Below are 17,999 nucleotides of genomic sequence, written 5' to 3'. Positions count from 1 at the left end.
TATGCTATGACAGCAGAGTTGAATAGTTAAGTTGTAACAGAGACTATATGACCTACCAAATCTACAATATTTAGTCTCTAACCCCTTACAGAAATACTTTACTAACCCTGGTCCAGCAGAAAGGTTGCAGATTGGTGCTCCAATACCCAAGGCTTCTCTTAAGTTCTGTGTGAGTACATGATCCCAAGTACATGATGTACTCTCTCTGATTCCCTGTTTCTCATACTCTAAAAACGGGAATACAAATCCAGCCCCTTCTTTCCTCACAGAAATGCTGTTAAGATAGATAAGAAAACAAAGGCTTTGATCTTTTCTGAAAGGAAGATTATTTAAATTCAAAGTATTATTAATAAGATGGTTGCTGTTAGATAATTCAGAACTGACGACTGATGTGTTGTTATTCTCTGATATTAGATCTTTCATGTATATCAGTGGGGGATTGCTTAGATCAGTGATAGCATACAGACCCCTGCACCATGGTACTACATCAAACTAAAATAATGCACCAGAATTGAATTTAATCACAGTATCCAGTCAGGAGTGTGAGTTTTAATTGCTTCTTTATCCCTTTATCCTCTGAATACCATCATTAAACATTTACAAGACATGAACTTCAGATGATGCCAACATCTCTGCTGAGGTCACCTGACAACTGGCCGTTTTAATCCAGGACCAAGACAGCGGGGGCCTTCAGGCACATGAGGAAGGGCTATTCCCAAGACAGGAGAACAGTCATGGTGGTAGCACATGGGCTGGTTTGCAGAGCAAATACCAAAGATATTTGTTTATGTTAAAACTTTAATTTGTATTTGATTCCTGGACGCATGACTGATATCCAGCCTAGTTAAGCACACACACAAGTGATTTTCAAAGCTTTGCCTACCAAGTGTAAATATTGGGACCTTCTCTTACCTAAGAACTCCATCAAAGCTCCAGGGAGAATCTCCCTGAAGGAGCAGCTCTTAACATGTCTGAAAGCAGCTGTCTAAGGAGGCAAAGCTGATCTTTGAAAGTAACACTGGCCAAGGTACAGCCCTTTTACAGACCCTACATACAAAAACTCCAGGTTTATGGCATAGATAAATTAGTGGGCCATCATTTGCTCTATAAAAGGAGTCTTCACTTTACAATCCAATTCACGGCCATGTTCTTTTACTGATCCATTGCCACTAGTGCAGTTCCAATAAAATCTAATTGTTAGAAATGCAGAACACATATGCCTTTTCATTGCTAATCTGGATGAAAAGATGAAAAGCAGGCTGCACTTATAATCCGCTTGTATCCTAAGATGTGGCTTCTGTGAACATCTTTTGTTCTCAGCCTCAGAGCTTAATGTTACTTACTTATGATTGGCTGGGAGGAATGGGGTGTATCATTCCTTATTATAACAATGAAACAGTATCATGTGATTTCGTTGACTAACTCACTCTGATGATCTGTATGAAATTTCAAAAAAATGAAGGATCAGTCATACAGGAATATGCTAACTGGCCTTTTGACAATGACTCATAATAATATTAATAATAGCTACCATACTGAGCATTACCATATGCCAAGCAGCGTTCTACCTCATTAGCTCATTGAAGCTCAAACAAGCCAAAAAGATAGTTACAATTATTATTGCCCCTATATTATAGATGTGTATACCAAGGCATAGAGAGGTAAGATATCCTTCCTTATACTACAAGCTGATACATGCAGAGTCAGAATTCAAACTCCGTGCAATCGGCTTTATAATTTGTACTACTAAATTGTCTGCTTTGTCTGCTATATTGAGAAGTAAAGCAACTGTTGAGTGCTGAAACGTAGGAGCAAGAGCGCTACCTGACATATTTTCTACCTTCAAGAAGCAGCTAAGTGTGTCAATTATATCTCAATTTAAAGAACAAAAAGTAAATTACTTTTATTTAATTTTTGAAAAGAAGCTTGTATCTGCCTCAGTCCATTAGAGAGAAACTGGTGTTAGACTTGTCCTTTTCTGTTAAAAAAAACAACTAGAAAACTGTGCACAATATATCAAACAGCTGATTTCATACATTGGACAATAGGAAACTGAGGTTTATGATCCCTGAGGTAAAGAAAACAAAAGATGATGCCTGTGATTGCCCCAGTTTTCTGACTGGAGACACATTTCAGGCCATAGAGCAGGGAAAGGGAACCCAAGCATAACACAGTAGTCTTGCTAAATTGCAAAGGCAGAGACCAGAGTTCTGGGAGTCTGAGGAGGCTGTGTTTATAGGACTTAGTACCAGAGAAGAGGCAGATAAACAGAAAAAAAGATCCAGAAATCTTCATAAGGTTCTCTTTGAGTCTTTTGTTGCTTACTGAGCTAAGCATGTGTAGGGTAAAATTCTATAAGACTCAGCAAGGAACAGCTATCAGGGAGCTGGAGCTTGAACAATTCCCAGGGCTCACAGGGCTGGGAAAATTTTTAATTCCAATCAGCCAAAACGGAGCAAAGTTGTTGGGTATGCGGCATGATTGACAGTTGGACTGGAGAAGTTCCATCCCAGCCCTGGCTTATGTGAAAAGAAAGCTTTCAAGAAGATGAGGTATTTCTCCATAGACAGAAGTGATCCGAAAAGCTAAGAGGGACAGTAGCTATTCTGACAGTCCACTGACCACAGACAGAGTGGGTTGTACCCTAAATAAGCAAAATGGGATTATACGTCTACTACCATGCATGTGAGGTTGAATTAGAAGCAAGGGAAGGTTCCAACTTGACAATAAACTATGAAAGAAAAAAAAGAAGCAAGGGAAGGATATAATTTTAGAGATGTACAAGTCAGACATTCTATTATTGAATCTAATAGAAGAAATTTCAAAAAACACAGGTTCATGGAAGACGTTCCCTGGGGAAAAAAGATGGGTGGTTGTGTGGGCATGTGTACTCTGAGGAGGACAGATTCATAGACTTGCCCTTTCACATCAATCTGTGAAGCCAAGACTCCCCGCCCTGTGGTCTTCATCTTTAAGATGAAGGAAGGGATGAATTCAGCACAAGGTAACAACAAGTCTACAGATCCTTTCACCAGACTCTTACACTTCTAATCATCATCATAACCTTTAAGCCTAAGTTTATTCATCTATAAATTGAGGATAATAATTATTATAGAATCATTACGATGATTTGATATGATAATGAATGTCAAATGTTTAGTTAAGGCCATGGCACATAGAAAGCACTTAGTAATCCTGGCTACACTTATGGTTATGATTTTTTTTTTGCCTTTTTCATCATTAAACGATATGTCATTATACAGAACCAATATCCCAGAGACAATAAGGAAGAGTGCTATTTCCCAGTCCCTGTAGCATGCCCATAGTGAAAGAGTCTGTGCCACCTTGCAACATGCTTCTAAACAATCTTTACTGCATTAAAATCAGTTAACTTGGAGAGAATGAGGCTTTTTCCTTTTTAAGCTTCATCTATGGAATCCCAAGCAGTTTGGGATGTAATCTTACATTCATTAATCTCATTTCTATGGATGTACTCTACTAGGTTGAAGGTTCCATGAAATTCCATGTGAGCAGACACATTTAAGTTATGCCCAGCATGGTTTGCCCGGGGCTTAGCATGGTAGTTGGAACTCAATAGGAAATCAGTAGATATCAGATGAGTGAATATGATTGCCTTTTCAAAGCCTTATATCCAAGTCATGGTTGGCAGAACCTCTAGTGTCTGCCTTGCTTGCTGTGCAGCAATGAGTGCATTGTAAATGTTGCCATGATCACCTCGAGTAGTCACTCAACCTATTTACAATAACTGGATGATTGTTATCTCTTCTGTATGAAATTAAGCAAGAAAGAATTCATGCTTCATGATCCATGTCCTTCAGAATCAGTCTTCTTACCAGTTTAATTAGTTAGCAAAGGACAGCATACTTTTCACCTTTGTCAAGACTTCTAACTGCTTTAGGAAAAATGACTGGAGGGGATGAAATAACAGTACTCCTCGTGTTACTTATACATTTTGTGTTGGGAACTGTTTCAGGATTTGTAGCAGCAAATCTCAAGCACCATTTACCTTACCCAATAATTCTGAAGTTTGAGTATGAATGATGGAACAGCTAATAACATGTTACCCCACAAAGTAGCATTAGCTTCCTTTATCATCATCAGCCTTTTTTTAAAAGAACACAGAAATGTGTAAATTGCAGTTTATCTCACTACAGAAGCATTTAATCAAATGTGCTGTAATTATATTTTGGGTGGCTACTGAGAATAATCATTATTTCTTCATTACAAGGATCGTCCTAAAAATTACATTAATGAGGGTCAACCATAATAGCATTGGAAATTTAGCTACATTTAAATGTCACATTTAAACCTCAGCCTTGTGGATTGCCATGGGCCAGGATCTTTTCATGACCATTGGCATTTAATGGATGTTCCTTGAACCGTTGTTTTACTTTAAGTGAAATGTGTTTGCATTAAAAGCATATTCATTTCCAGGCTCCTTCTTAAACATTTGTTTCTTTTGTTTTGGAATTCACAAAGCTTTTCATGTTTGGCCTATTTTTAATTCACTGAATAATAATTTTTAGGTTATATTTTAGAAGGTTTTATGTAAAAAAAAAAAAAACTATCCTTTTAGCAGATAGTCAACTAAGGGGACTGCATTTAGCTGCCAAATGTGAACCTCTCAGATGACCAAGAATGAAAAAGCCTATTTGCATAAATAAAATGAAAGCCAATAAATAAAAAGCTTATTTGCATAAATAAAATAAAAGCTCAATAACTGAGCCAATATTCACAAAAATTTTTACTATTGTCAACATCTAATTTTGCTGCATTTTCAAGAATTATGGCTTGAGGCAAGAATCATCCACCATATGTCTGTTCTCCTTGTCCTTTCCTTGGACGCTAAGGTGAAGGAGACTTCACTAATATTTTGCAGCATTAGCCATGTAGTTTGTCATCTTTTTGTAACCACCTGCCTAACACAAAATCATGGACACCCTTATTTTGAATAAATTTATGCCATCTGACACATAAATCAATATGAAGGATAGAAAGAAAGCAAAAGACTCTCATTCCCAGATCAATTTTCTTCATTGGCCTGAACTACCTCCAAACCAGCCCCCTGGTTTTTGGACATGACACATGTTACTCATTAGTACTTAAATTTTATTATATTTTTAATACAGCCTGTTTTCAGATGGGATTGCTTTTAATAGTAAACTTTCTTTTATGTGTTTATTTCCTATTTTCCATCACATAGCTTCTTTTTTTTTTTTTTTTTTTAAATTTATTTCTGAGAGAGAGAGAGAGAAACAGCGTGAGCAGGGGAGGGTCAGACGGAGAGGGAGACACAGAATCTGAAGCAGACTCCAGGCTCTGAGCTAGCTGTCAGCACAGAGCCTGACGTGGGGTTCAAATCCACAAACCATGAGATCATGACCTGAGCTGAAGTCGGACACTTAACCAACTGAGCCACCCAGGCGCCCCCATCACGTAGCTTCTTATGACCTTGACACTATGGTTATCTAGAAATGAAAAAAGCCCATCTTGGTGTAAACTCATGGTCCACACAACCCATAATTCTGCTTCTGACAATGGCCCCAGAGGAATTTTGTGGAGGCCTTGGCTGCCCACCTTGACACGACCTAAAATTAATAGGTGTGCCCTCCCAAATATTCTAACTTCTTTATGCCAGTATGGATTAATGGCTTTATACCAGTATGTGAATTTATACTAGGTACCTTAAAAGGGACAATTTTAGCCGATCCTCCTTATTGGGGGTGGGGGAGATAATGGAGATCCACAGTGTAACTAGAAGGGCCTTTGCAGGTTTTCAAGACTAATTCCAATTCCAAATAATGATACCAATTCTCAGGTGGGCTTTCTTGTATAGAAATACCTATTGCTTCTGTTCTTTGTCTCATAGCCAATTAGTTCTCTATGCACAGCAAAACATTGCCTTCAATTCCACAGCAACTCAACCTTTTTGGTTGTAGCATAATCAAAGGTTCTTTGAATAGGTAAAATACCTCCTTTCCTTTGCTTACAACCTTTTTTTGGGGTACCTTTTTAAAGATTGTAAAAACAGGCGAAGGCTTCCTCTTTCAAAAGCCATGGTTTCTTTTTCAACCTATAAACTATGTGTTTAAATGCTTAATAATAAACCTTGGATTTTATAAATGCATGAGCCTGGCCATGCAGAAGTGAAAATCACTGGTCAGAGGTTCAGAGTCTTCTTTATGATCTTTCTCATGAATGGACTTATTCTTATCAACCAGTTGGCCTTCAATATTATAATCATTGAATAGCAGGTGACAAAATCGGGATTCTTGCTCTCTCATGTCACCCAAGCATTCCTGCAGTACTCCTGTCAACCAACCGTACAGAATTATCAATATTCAGCCTGGGAAGTAGGTCTACAACAGCAGGTCCATGTAATACTTCCAATGTTTCCAGTGTGGTGTTTATAATGAAAGCCTTAAAACCATCATAGGTTTTCTATGTGCTCAAATGAACAGATTTTGATTTCTGGCTTCAGATACAAAAGGGTTACAAATCCACTGTGCAGGAAAAGGCAGGGGTTAAGATATAAGCCCGTGTTTCTGCTTGTCACCTCTCATTCTGTTGGCAAACAAAGACAAAGGAATGAGACAAGCAGAAACAAGGGCTTATATCTTAACCCCTGCCTTCTCCTGCACAGTGGATTTGTAACCCTTTTGTATCTGAAGCCAGAAATCAAAATCTGTTCATTTGAGCACATAGAAAACCTATGATGGTTTTAAGGCTTTCATTATAAACACCACACTGGAAACAATCCTCAGAGTCTTTTCAAGTCAAAGACCCATATACATTAAATGTTCTCACAGTGTGCTTCGTCAGAAACAATTTTTACTGATGTTTTCTTAGTGAGCATCATTTACCAAGTGTGGTGAGAACTGCAGAAAAGCATTTACAAGGAGTCACATTAGCTCAAATAGGTGGGAATTTTACTGACATCAGGCCATGAAAGAAGAGTAGATGATAAGTTCTGTATGGACAAAGGGAGAATATAAATTGGGACCAATATATAAAAATGAGTAAGATTCAAACTTACCTCTCTCAAAGGAGTGTCAATGTCATTTTGTGTTACAAAACCAGATAAAAAGGCAGTGGTGTGGGTGTTTCTTTATAGTTATATATGAAGCTATAAATACATATGCACACACCTAAAATCCTAAACTCAAAGATAAGGACCTTATCACATATGAATGTGATTGTTCTTTTAAGGTTTGTAGGTAGATGGTATTATAATTTTCTAAAAGGTAAAATCATGACTCTCATATGGAAGGTGGAAAGCAGTTCAAGCAAGAAATAAGGATACTAAGGGGTCCAGAGGTGTTAAGGACAAGCCCAATTATATATACACAGATAGATATGTAGTTACATATCTGATATATAGATATATATTATATATAGATATAGATTCTATATAGATTTTCTATATGTATACATCTATATATACACATGTATTTATATTTATTTATTTATTTATGTGTGTAAAATTTATATTTATTCTCCCCATGATCTCCTCATACCTGGAGCCCATCTGCTACCACACAGGGGAAGGCAGAAGGCCAGCTCTTATGTTGGTGACCACTTTGCTCAGTGCTCTTGCTTCTTAGGGTACCCATGGATAAAATTACAGATGAAAACTTTGTGAGAAACTTATCTTTTGAGACATGAGAATGCAATTGTTCTTCTAAGGTTTGTAGATGGGTGGTATTAAGCTATAATCTTGTAAAAGGTAAAAATCATAATTTTCATGCAGATATAAAATAAGCACATCAAAGATTTGATTCAATTAGTTAATGAGGAAATCAGTAAGATATTAATACCAATTTACAAAGCATATGAAAAACTGAAGTTATGCAATTTAATAAAGAAATATTAAAATAAGATAGCTAGGTTAGATTTTTAAAACTGGTTAATATCCTAGAGGCCAATGCATTGTAATGTTTGAGATTATCTGTTCTTTGAGACAAATGTTAATCTCTACTAGACAAAAATCTATGATTTAAAATATAAATTCACTAGTTCTGTGGCCTTTAATCAATAGTAAACAGTGAGTCAAACTAAGAACATTCTCCTAGACAGTTCTTAGGTGGACTTTGCTCCTGAATGATATGAAAAGATGTGCTGCCCACCTTTTTGCCTTATTTTCAAGTTGTGGTTAATTTCTATAACAGTGGGAAAGGTTTAGGAACATGTTGTATAGTCCATAATAGGGCATTTGGATCTCAGCCTGTGTATGAAATACCATGTTTTTGATTATGAGAACCTACTTGGCAAGAGCTGAGAGTAGAATCCACAGAAAGTAGGATTTGCTTCACAAAAGTTGCCATAGAGAAGGAGGATGAAGCCAATATTCATCTCTGCTTTTGTGCAATTTGATATTTTGTAATTCTTTCTTTTATCCATTTAGTGAGTCTACAAATATTTAACGAGCATCTGCTATATGCCAGGCATTGGGAATTGGAGCAAAAAGACAACATCCCTGCTCCTGGAGAGCTTATATTCCAGTGGAAAAGACAGGCAGCAAATAACAAAACCATTACAAGAATAGTATGCTTTTAGGTAGTAGAAAGGAGGATAATGAGTGATCAGAGAGAAGGCATGAGTTTTAAACAGAATGGTCCGGGAACTCTCAGGATGATTGGCCACCTGTGAGCCTGTGGTCCAGTTAGAGCAGGGGACTTGGTGACAGATGGGGCTCTGCTGTTTATCTTCTGGTAGATAGTCCTTGGCTGCCACTGTATGAACATAATTCAGGTCTTCACTGTGTTTCATAGTCTAGGATACCTCCAATTTGAATTCCTATCTCCATGTCATCAGGTAGAAATGGGTACTGGGGGGACCAGAGCAGTGAATGGAGTAAATTGTTCAAAGAGTTTCCCACTGGGGAGAAAGTAGTTACAGATTCCTGAGATAGGGCAGTGAGAGAAGGTACAGAAAACTGGTACCTTAGGAGCATGGGTCCTTAGAGCATGGGTTTTAGAACAGAGACACTTGGGGGCGCCTGGGTGGCTTAGTCGGTTAAGCGTCCGACTTTCGCTTAGGTCATGATCTCGCAGTTTGTGGGTTCGAGCCCCGCGTCGGGCTCTGTGCTGACTGCCAGCTCAGAGCCTGGAGCCTTGTTTCAGAGTCTGTGTCTCCCTCTCTCTCTGACCCTCCCCTGCTCACGCTGTCTCTCTCTCTCTCTCCTAGAAATAAATAAAAAATATATATATATTTAAAAAAAAAAAGAATAGAGACACATGGATTTGAATCCTATCTCTAATGACACATGATGATCATTCCCTCAGGGGGTCACTGGGAGAATTAAACACAATAATCTCCATAAAGCCCAAGGCACACAAGAAGCACTCAACAAATGGTATCCGTATTATTCCCGCTTTGGGAAACTCTCTAGTACCAGCTTAATGCAGCAGGGATTAATTAGTCTTGCCATTGCTATATAGTTCTTCAACTGTATGGAAAGATGAATCATTATCACAGAGTTTAGGTATCTGTGAACTGGAGATTCCCCGGGTCGGTTGGTATTGACTTAAGCTATGTGGTCAAAGTTATTCTGGCAGCGAGTCCAAGTTTTACAAAGAGATGGAAGGTGCAGGCTTACAACTGTAATTTTTTAGCACAGACTTGGCAATTCTTAGATAAATTAAGAGTTTAGAAACTAAAATTATAATACTTTTGATGGAGTTTTGATTGGGGGTATTTTTCCCTTCTCCTTCTTGTCTTGCTCAGTCCTTTCCTTTCTTTTACTGTTTTTTTTTTTATCCTTTCCTGTTTATAACTTACTTTCTCTTCTGGAGAGCTATGAGTTAGAAAGCTATAATTAGCTGCTTCTCACTCTAATTTCCAGTGAGATTTAATACAATAGGGATAAAGCTACCCCTTTTGAAAAAAAAATTAAATGTCTGTAAATTCCATGAATTGATTTTCTAATTGTTTTGACAATAATGTTTTTCATTGCTAATGTCGCTAAAAGAAATAATTTTAATTAAATTTTAAATCTATTTTTAGATTTTATAGATTCTAGGGAGACTATTTCTTGCAGGGAATAAGTTAAAACCATAACATTCTTTTCTAACCCCACAATTATGATCAGAGGAATGTCTGTAATACATTCCATCGCAATTAAATTGCATACCCCAGACTGTTCAAGATCTGTTTATAAAAGAGGAATGGATTTTCCACAGCTGCTTGCCTGTTAGTGCATCCTTCATGCAACATTGCAGCAGCCAGCATATGCACTGAAATAACAGACTTGAACTTAAACTTCCAAAGCTTTCAAATGTCTTTTTAAAACTTCCCCTTATATGAACTGCTTAATTTGTGTACATGAGAACCCACTGATTACATATGAATGAGAGTCAACCTAAAAAAGAGGAGGCTTTGAGAATCTGTGTGTATTTGCCCACCCATCTTTTCAGGAATTAGCAGGTATTCAGTCTTGTTCCAATATTCTGCACAGACCACAGTCATTACTGAGATCTCTCTGTGAAGACTGGAATCTGCTATGAACAGTATGGGGCGGGTTGGGTATTTCTTTCAATATTCATTGGACCATCTTCACCCAGTCACACAGCTGGAAAATATTTTCTGAGATGAATGTTTATAGAAAAGATTCCGAGAGAAGAAGAAAGAAGGGGATAGGAAGGAGGAGAAGGAAAAATAATCCAAACCAAGTTAAGGTGGGGTCAGATAGAGTATAGACATCACAGTCCAGCTATTTCATCCTTAAGAATAATTGCCAGAACTTTTTATTAAATTAGAGTTTTAAGTCCCTCCAAGTTGCATTTAATTGATCAAACTGCTGTGTATATATTGGGTCATCTTTATGGACATATAACATCTATAATAAAGTATTAATTGAGGGCTTACTAATTTATACCAGAACTTTGGAAGTCCGATCTCAGTAGCCCCATTTCATGAATGAGAAAACTAAGGCTGAAAAGCCTTATGTGATTCACCCAAAGTCACCTATTTATTAAGCAGAAAAGTTTGAATTTGAACCCAGGAGTATCTGACTCTAATCCCTGTGTTCTTGACTGTATCTTCCTGCATAGGTCCAACTGCTTGGCTGACATACTCAAGGATATGTCTTTACATCCTTAAGTTCCAAACCTCCCTTAGAAATAATTTCCTAACAGTGAACTGCCCCAGTAATGCTCTGTAGTTTATTTCCAAGGGGTGAATGTTGGCCTTCAGAGCAGGCTCCTTCCTTCCACCTTTCTATTTCTAAAAAGCATTTGATGATTCCCTGTTCAGAGCTCATATACCTGTCAAAATAGACTGTGCAATTTATCCCTAGGGATAGTTAACATTCCCTCCACCCATGAGAGCATGTCAGGTGCTCTCAGAAACTGAAACCCAGGCTCTCCCTCAGTGCTGGTCTTTCAGATTAGTAGCTGTCACTGATCAAATGTCTCCTTGGAATTACAGAGACAAAGCTGCAGGGCAGCCAACAGACCCACCTCCTATCTCCTTGTGGTTATCAGCATTCGTACTGGTAATGCCAGAGTTTCTGGAGCGGTTTTAGTTTTAGAAAATGTTCATGGGAACTTTGATGATCTCTGAGGAAATGCCTTCCCTAACACTCTAGCTCTAAGAGGAGGCAGCCAAATTCCCACCCATCTGGCAGGCAAGCTCTTTCAGGCTGAAACTGAAAGGGAATTTCAGAGGCCTGGAGAGGGCATCCATAAGTATATCCTGCTTCTATTTTTCCAATGTGGAACCTGGAATCTTTCTTGTCAGGCATCATGCAGTGTCTTTAAGAAGCTCTGGATTGGAGAGCCATACTCTGTCTGCTGGAATTAAATGTCCTTTCCTGTTTCTTAATGGACACAATTCTAATTCATCTTCTGTCCATCCTCAGAGACTTTCATTCTTTCACCTCCTTGATTTCATCCTTAACACGTGAATGTGACATCCACCTGATGCTCTCCGATCATGTGCTCCTCACCAGCCTCAGCTGGTTCTAAAATGTCATGGTGTCTGTTAACATGCTTCTCACTCCTACCAAAGTAAGCACACAGATTTGTCTCCCCTGGCTATGCTGTGAGGTCGTGACATGAAGAATCTTCTGGTTCTAAAATGGACCTCTGGCCGTTTCACTGGGAATTTTGCTTATCTTTATCCATACGCTTTCCAGAGAATTTCAGAGACTGGGATATCATCATGGGGTCCTGGTCTTTGTCACCTGTTCCCCGGACTATATCTCTTTCCCAGCCTTCTCTTCACCACAGTGGTTTTTACACAAGTCTACCTCTCCATTTCTCTGGGGCATCTCCCTAAGGTGCAACTCCAGTCTCCCTGCTTTCCTGCCCATTTGTTTCTAACGGATCCCCATTTATGAACTACATTCAGTCTCTTTTCAGCCTTATATTTAGGACCTTCCACAGTTGGTTGCCAACTTTATCTGCCAATAATTATATTACACACACACACACACACACACACACACACACACACCACCTACACTGGAGTGCTCACATACTCTTTCACCTGGAACGTCTGCGCTGAATCCCTATTGGCACCTTGAGTACTTACATTAAAACTCTTTTACCAGTCCACATCAATCTTCACTTTTCTCTACCCGATACTGTGGCCCTGAAGGCTATTATGAACTGCATTAACAAATCACACCTTCCCTCTGGCTTATGATTGGGTTTGGCCATGGGGGGCCCCCATAGGATATGAGAGGTGCCAGCAGGAAGCTGACTCCCTGACTTCCACAAATAGCCACAGCTCCTCTAGTGACCCTTTCCTGCAGCTATAGCTGCCTTCTTCTTTGCCCCTTTGGCCTATGAGTGGTAATGGCTCTCCTTTTTGCCAGTCCTAGGATGCTTCAGCATCCCTCATGGGTTTTATTTAACCCTGACCACTCTGTAAATAATCCTTTCATCAAATTCTCCAAGTTAGCTTCTTAGAACATCCCATCTGTTCCCTATGGGGACTCTGGTACAGTGTCCTCAAGGCCCAATTCAGTTATAAAATTCATTGGTTTCATTCATTCACTCAACAAATATACATTCATCTTCTATTTAGTGCTATGTTACAAGTTTTGGTGACAGAGCAGAGGACAAAACAGGGGTCTTGCCTTCAGAGAGCTCACAAAATAAGTGGAGAAATTAGATGTGAAACAAGCAATTATAACAATGGAAGGTAGAGATTAGGATAACAAAAGTATGGAGTTCACACAGCAAGGGGACAAAGTCTAGGGGTCCAAAAAGGTCATTCAGCTATGTGAGCCATCCACTATTTCTTTGTCCTTTCCTTGTGGCACTGGCTCAAAAGCTGTGCCTTTTTCACCTTTATTTCTGCCTTAGTCCTTAGACCACTGCCTAGACTATTGTAGGAACTCAAGAATTTGTCTAATTGAATTGGATTGAGCCTTCTGAATATTTATGGACCTCAACTCCAGCCCACCTACTGAAGGTTTTACTTTATTAGGCTGGATGATGATAAGATTCCCACTTCCTCAGAACCACTGGACTAACAGAAAACATGTTTTAGTAGTTTTGGAAAGAAAAATCATTGAATTGGAAGAACCCTCCTCAACACAGGTGAAGAGTTTTATAGGCATTGTCAACTTAATACACCCTGTTTGGAGTGGCAGGCACTGGAGCCATTAATTGTCAAAGATGAGAGTCGAGTTTTCTATTTCTACTTATTTTTTTTCCTAACTGACTTGTGTTATGTTTAATAGCATCATAGCTGAACTCAGTGTGAAATATGCATGGAGATAAATCCAAATTCTACTTCAGAGCAAGGCGTGTGGGGAGATAGGTAGAGGAAAACCTTGGCACAAAGTTTTAATGTTTGTTTGTTTATTTCGACAGAAGGAGAGAGTGCATGAGCAGGGCAGGAGCAGAGAGAGAGAGAGAGACAGAATCCCAAGCAGGCCCTGAGCTCTCAGCATAGAACCTTAAGTGGGGCTCAATCTTATGGATGAACCTTGAGCCAAAATCAAGAGCCAGAGACTTAACTGACTGAGCCACCCAGGCACCCCTTGGCACAAAGCTTTTAAAACTTGGATTGGGATAGAGAAAATCTAGACAGCAACCCGAGGCCATGAAGTTCTCAGGAGCAAGAACAGAGTCCAGTCCACAGGGCAGGAAGTAGAGGACTGGGTGAAGACAGCTCTGCCGACATGTAGATCAGAAGTTTGTAGACAGATTCCTTCCCCCCACCCCCAAAATAATTGTTGGAAAAAACAATAATTGTCTTTCTATAATGCATGGCTTAGTAAGGCAAAGTAAGGGAATTTCTCAGAGGTGAAAAAATTATAAGCAAGAATCTATAGAAAGAAAACTCTGGAGCCTGGCATTTGTTGAAGGGTATCTGGCAATGTCTGTCTTCGTGGATCATGATTTTTAATGAGCAGTGGGTGCATCTGGGATAAGAGACAAAAGAGGCCCTAGTGTCCTTATATAAGATATTGATTAATTTTAGTTAAATATGTGAGCTATGATTTCTAAGGTCTCCACTGACAGAATTGAAATTGTGTAATCTCCAAGCTAGTAGAGTGGGAGACATAAAAGAAATAAAAGGGGAAAAATCAACACAAAGGAATGCAAGAAAGAAAGGGGGGAAACAAACCTAGAAAACAAAATTAACAAATAGAAAGCAAAAACTAAGATGGTATAGAGGTGCCTGCGTGGCTCAGTCGGTTAAGTGTCCAACTTCAGCTCAGGTCATGAACTCACAGTTTGTAGATTTGAGCCCTGTGTTGGGCTCTGTGCTGACAGCTCAGAGTCTGGAGCCTGCTTCAGATTCTGTGTCTCCCTCCCTCTCTGCCCTTCACCTGTTCATGCTCCCTCTCTCTCACACACACTCTCTCAGAAATAAACAAACATTAAAAAAACTAATGTGGTATAAATGAATTCAATTTAACAATAATCACAATCCACACAAGTGAATTATACTGTCCAGTTAAAATTCAGATTGTTAGACTACATTTTTAAAATTCAACTTTAAAGTCTTTATAAGATAAACCTCTAAAAACATAAGCAACAAGGAAAAATGTAAGTAAAATGATGAAAGAAGACATACTAAGGTAAAGAAAGAAGGTATGGCTATATTAAATATTAGGAAAAACTAACTTCAAGACAAAAAGCATTACTAAAAATAAAGAGGATGACTACACATTAATAAAGATGCTCAATTTACCAGGAAGCTGTAATTCTAAATTTGCATGCCCCTAATAGTATAAGTTTGAAATATATAAGAAAGAAATTGCTAGAACTACAATTTTTTAAAAAATCCAAAATCACAGAGGGACATTTCCACATAACTCTCTCAGGATTGATAGACTGAATAGATGATAAATCAGTTAGGTGTTTAAAGATTTAAAGAACACAATTAACAAGCTTGATCTCATGCATATACAGAGCACACTGAAAGCACATTCTTTTCCACACGTGGAATATTTATAAAAATGGATCATACATTAGACTGCAGAGAAAATCTCAATAGAATTACAGGAATCTGTATCATACAGCCTGCATTCTCCATAAGCTAAATTCAAAATCAATAATGAAAAAATAACTTAGGGAATCCCCATACTTTTAAAAATTATGAAACACATTCTAACTCATGAGTTAAAGAGAAAAATCAAACTAGGAATTGGTAAATATTTAGAACTCAGCAATGGTGAAAATACTTCTCAGAACTCGTGGGATAGAGATAACTAAAGCAGCAATAGAAGAAGATGGTAGGGGCATCTGGGTGGTTCAGTCGGTTGAGCCTCCCACTTCAGCTCAGGTCATGATCTCACGGTTTGTGGGTTCGAGCCCCGCGCCAGGCTCTGTGCTGACAGCTCAGAGCCTGAAGCCTGCTTCAGATTCTGTGCCTCCCTCTCACTCTGCCCCTTCCCCATTCATGCTCTGTTTCTCTATGTCTCAATAATAAATAAACATCAAAAAATTTTTTTCAAATAGAAGAAGATAGTAACCTTACTGCTTGTGCTGGGGACAGAGAAAGCAAAGCAATAACAGAACGTTCAACTCAAGATGTTAGAAAAAGAAAAGCAAATAAAGTCAAAGAAGGAAGGAGGAAAATAATAAATATAAGTAGGTATCAATGGAAGAAAAACCACTATACAGTAGAGAGTGTTAAAAAATGTCTTTTTTTTCAAAAGACTAATACAACTGATAAACTGCTGGCAAGACTGATGAACAAAAGAGAGAGAGGTCATTAATAACTAATGTGGAGAATGAAAAGAAGTACATTCCTATATATGCAGACATAAACACAGATAAAAACAGTATATAACTGATAACTGTATGCGGATTATTTTGGATATTTGGGCAAAACTCACACATTCCTAAAAAAAAATCTAATTTCCAAAGTTAATTCGAGAAGAAATACAAAACCTGAATAGCCCAATAACCAAGAAAGAAATTTAATCATTAGTTAAAATTTTTACCACAAAGTATCAGACTTAGACAGTTTTGTAAGGAGTTCTATTACAAAATAACCAGGAAATGAATCATTCTAATCTTACACAAACTATTCCAGAGTGTACAAAAAGAAGGAACACCTGCCTTTTTTATGAATCAGATATATGCTTGGTGCTAAAAATAGATACCCACAAAAAGAAAATGCAAATTTTTAAAAATGTATAATTTACAGTTTACGTCAAAAAGCATAAGCCTTGGAGATAAGAAACTAACAAAAGGTATGCAAATAGTATTTACAAAACTTTAAAGATGTTAGAGAAGACTTCAATAAATAGAAACATATCAATACACTGTTTTCATGGATAAGAACACAATATCCTACTATAAAGATCTGAGTTCTTCCCAAATTGATATGTAGATTATCACAATATCTGTCTTTGTACAATATGTACAAAATTTTACAATATTCTTTGTACAATTTTAAAATGACTCAAAACGTTATCTGAAAGAGCAAACGGTTGAGAATAGTAAGCATTCCTGAAGAGGAAGGAAGAGACGTGAGAGAATTTTTCTGCCAGTTAACAAAGAATAGAATGCAGAAATAATTAAGACACTGTAGTATTGCCACAGGGATACACAAATAGACCATTGGAACAGAATTAGAAAGTCCTAAGACGAACCCACTTGTATAAGGAAATTTGATTTATGGCAAAATTGATACATCAGATCGGTGGGAAAAGAGGATGTACTAGTCAATAAATTTGTTGGAACATCTGAAAAATAAAAAATATAAAACTACCCTATACAAAATCAATTCCAATTTTAAATGGATGAAGAACTCAAAAATGAAAATCAAAACTTTTCAACTTTTAGAATAGAATACCAGAGAATATTTTTATCATATTAGGGTAGGAGAAAACTTCTTAAACAAGATATAGAAAGTGAAAATCATAAGAAAAAATAATAAGTTATATTAAAATAAGAGCGTCTATTCAGCAAAGCACATGATAAACAGAGTGAAAAGAGTCACAAGCTGGGAAATGATTTGTGTAAACTTCTACCAAGAAAATATTAGTATCTACAATATTTCAAGAATTCCTGCAAATCAATAGGAAAAGACAAATGAATTGAAAAATGGGCAAAAGGCATGAACAAGCATTTCACAAAAGAGAAAACATAAATAACAAAAAGTTATGAAAATATGTCTAGTCTCATTAATAATTTTAAAAATTAAAATTAAAATCATAATGAGATAATATTTCACACCCACCAGATTAGCAAATATTAGCTTAACAATACTAAATGCTAGAGAGGATATGAAACAAGAGGAAGACTCGTATACTGACTGGCAGCACACATTGAAAAGGGCAACATTTTGGAATTAAATGATAAAATTAAACACATCTACTTTATAGCTCAGCAATTCATTTTTCTATTTATCAGAGAATGCTGATAGCAACATTTAATAATGAAAACTGGAAACAATCTAAATGTCAATCATCAGGAAAACGGATAAATAAATGCAATGAAATAATGTACGGCAATAAAAAATGAAAATACTGCAGATATAAACAATGAGCATAAAAATCA

At 37.5% G+C, this 17,999-nt stretch overlaps 1 protein-coding gene across 1 annotated transcript in view; it reads left to right on the top strand.

The window, feature by feature from the left end:
* Nucleotides 1–17,999, top strand: part of LOC144218314 (carboxypeptidase Q) — a 165,911-nt gene that overhangs the window by 139,263 nt on the left and 8,649 nt on the right. The gene's annotated exons all lie outside the window — the stretch shown is intronic.

This window comes from Crocuta crocuta, unplaced genomic scaffold (genome assembly GCF_008692635.1).
Source record: "Crocuta crocuta isolate KB4526 unplaced genomic scaffold, BGI_CrCroc_1.0 scaffold39, whole genome shotgun sequence".
Lineage (NCBI taxonomy): Eukaryota > Metazoa > Chordata > Mammalia > Carnivora > Hyaenidae > Crocuta > Crocuta crocuta.
This window is presented reverse-complemented; position numbering and strand designations above follow the sequence as displayed.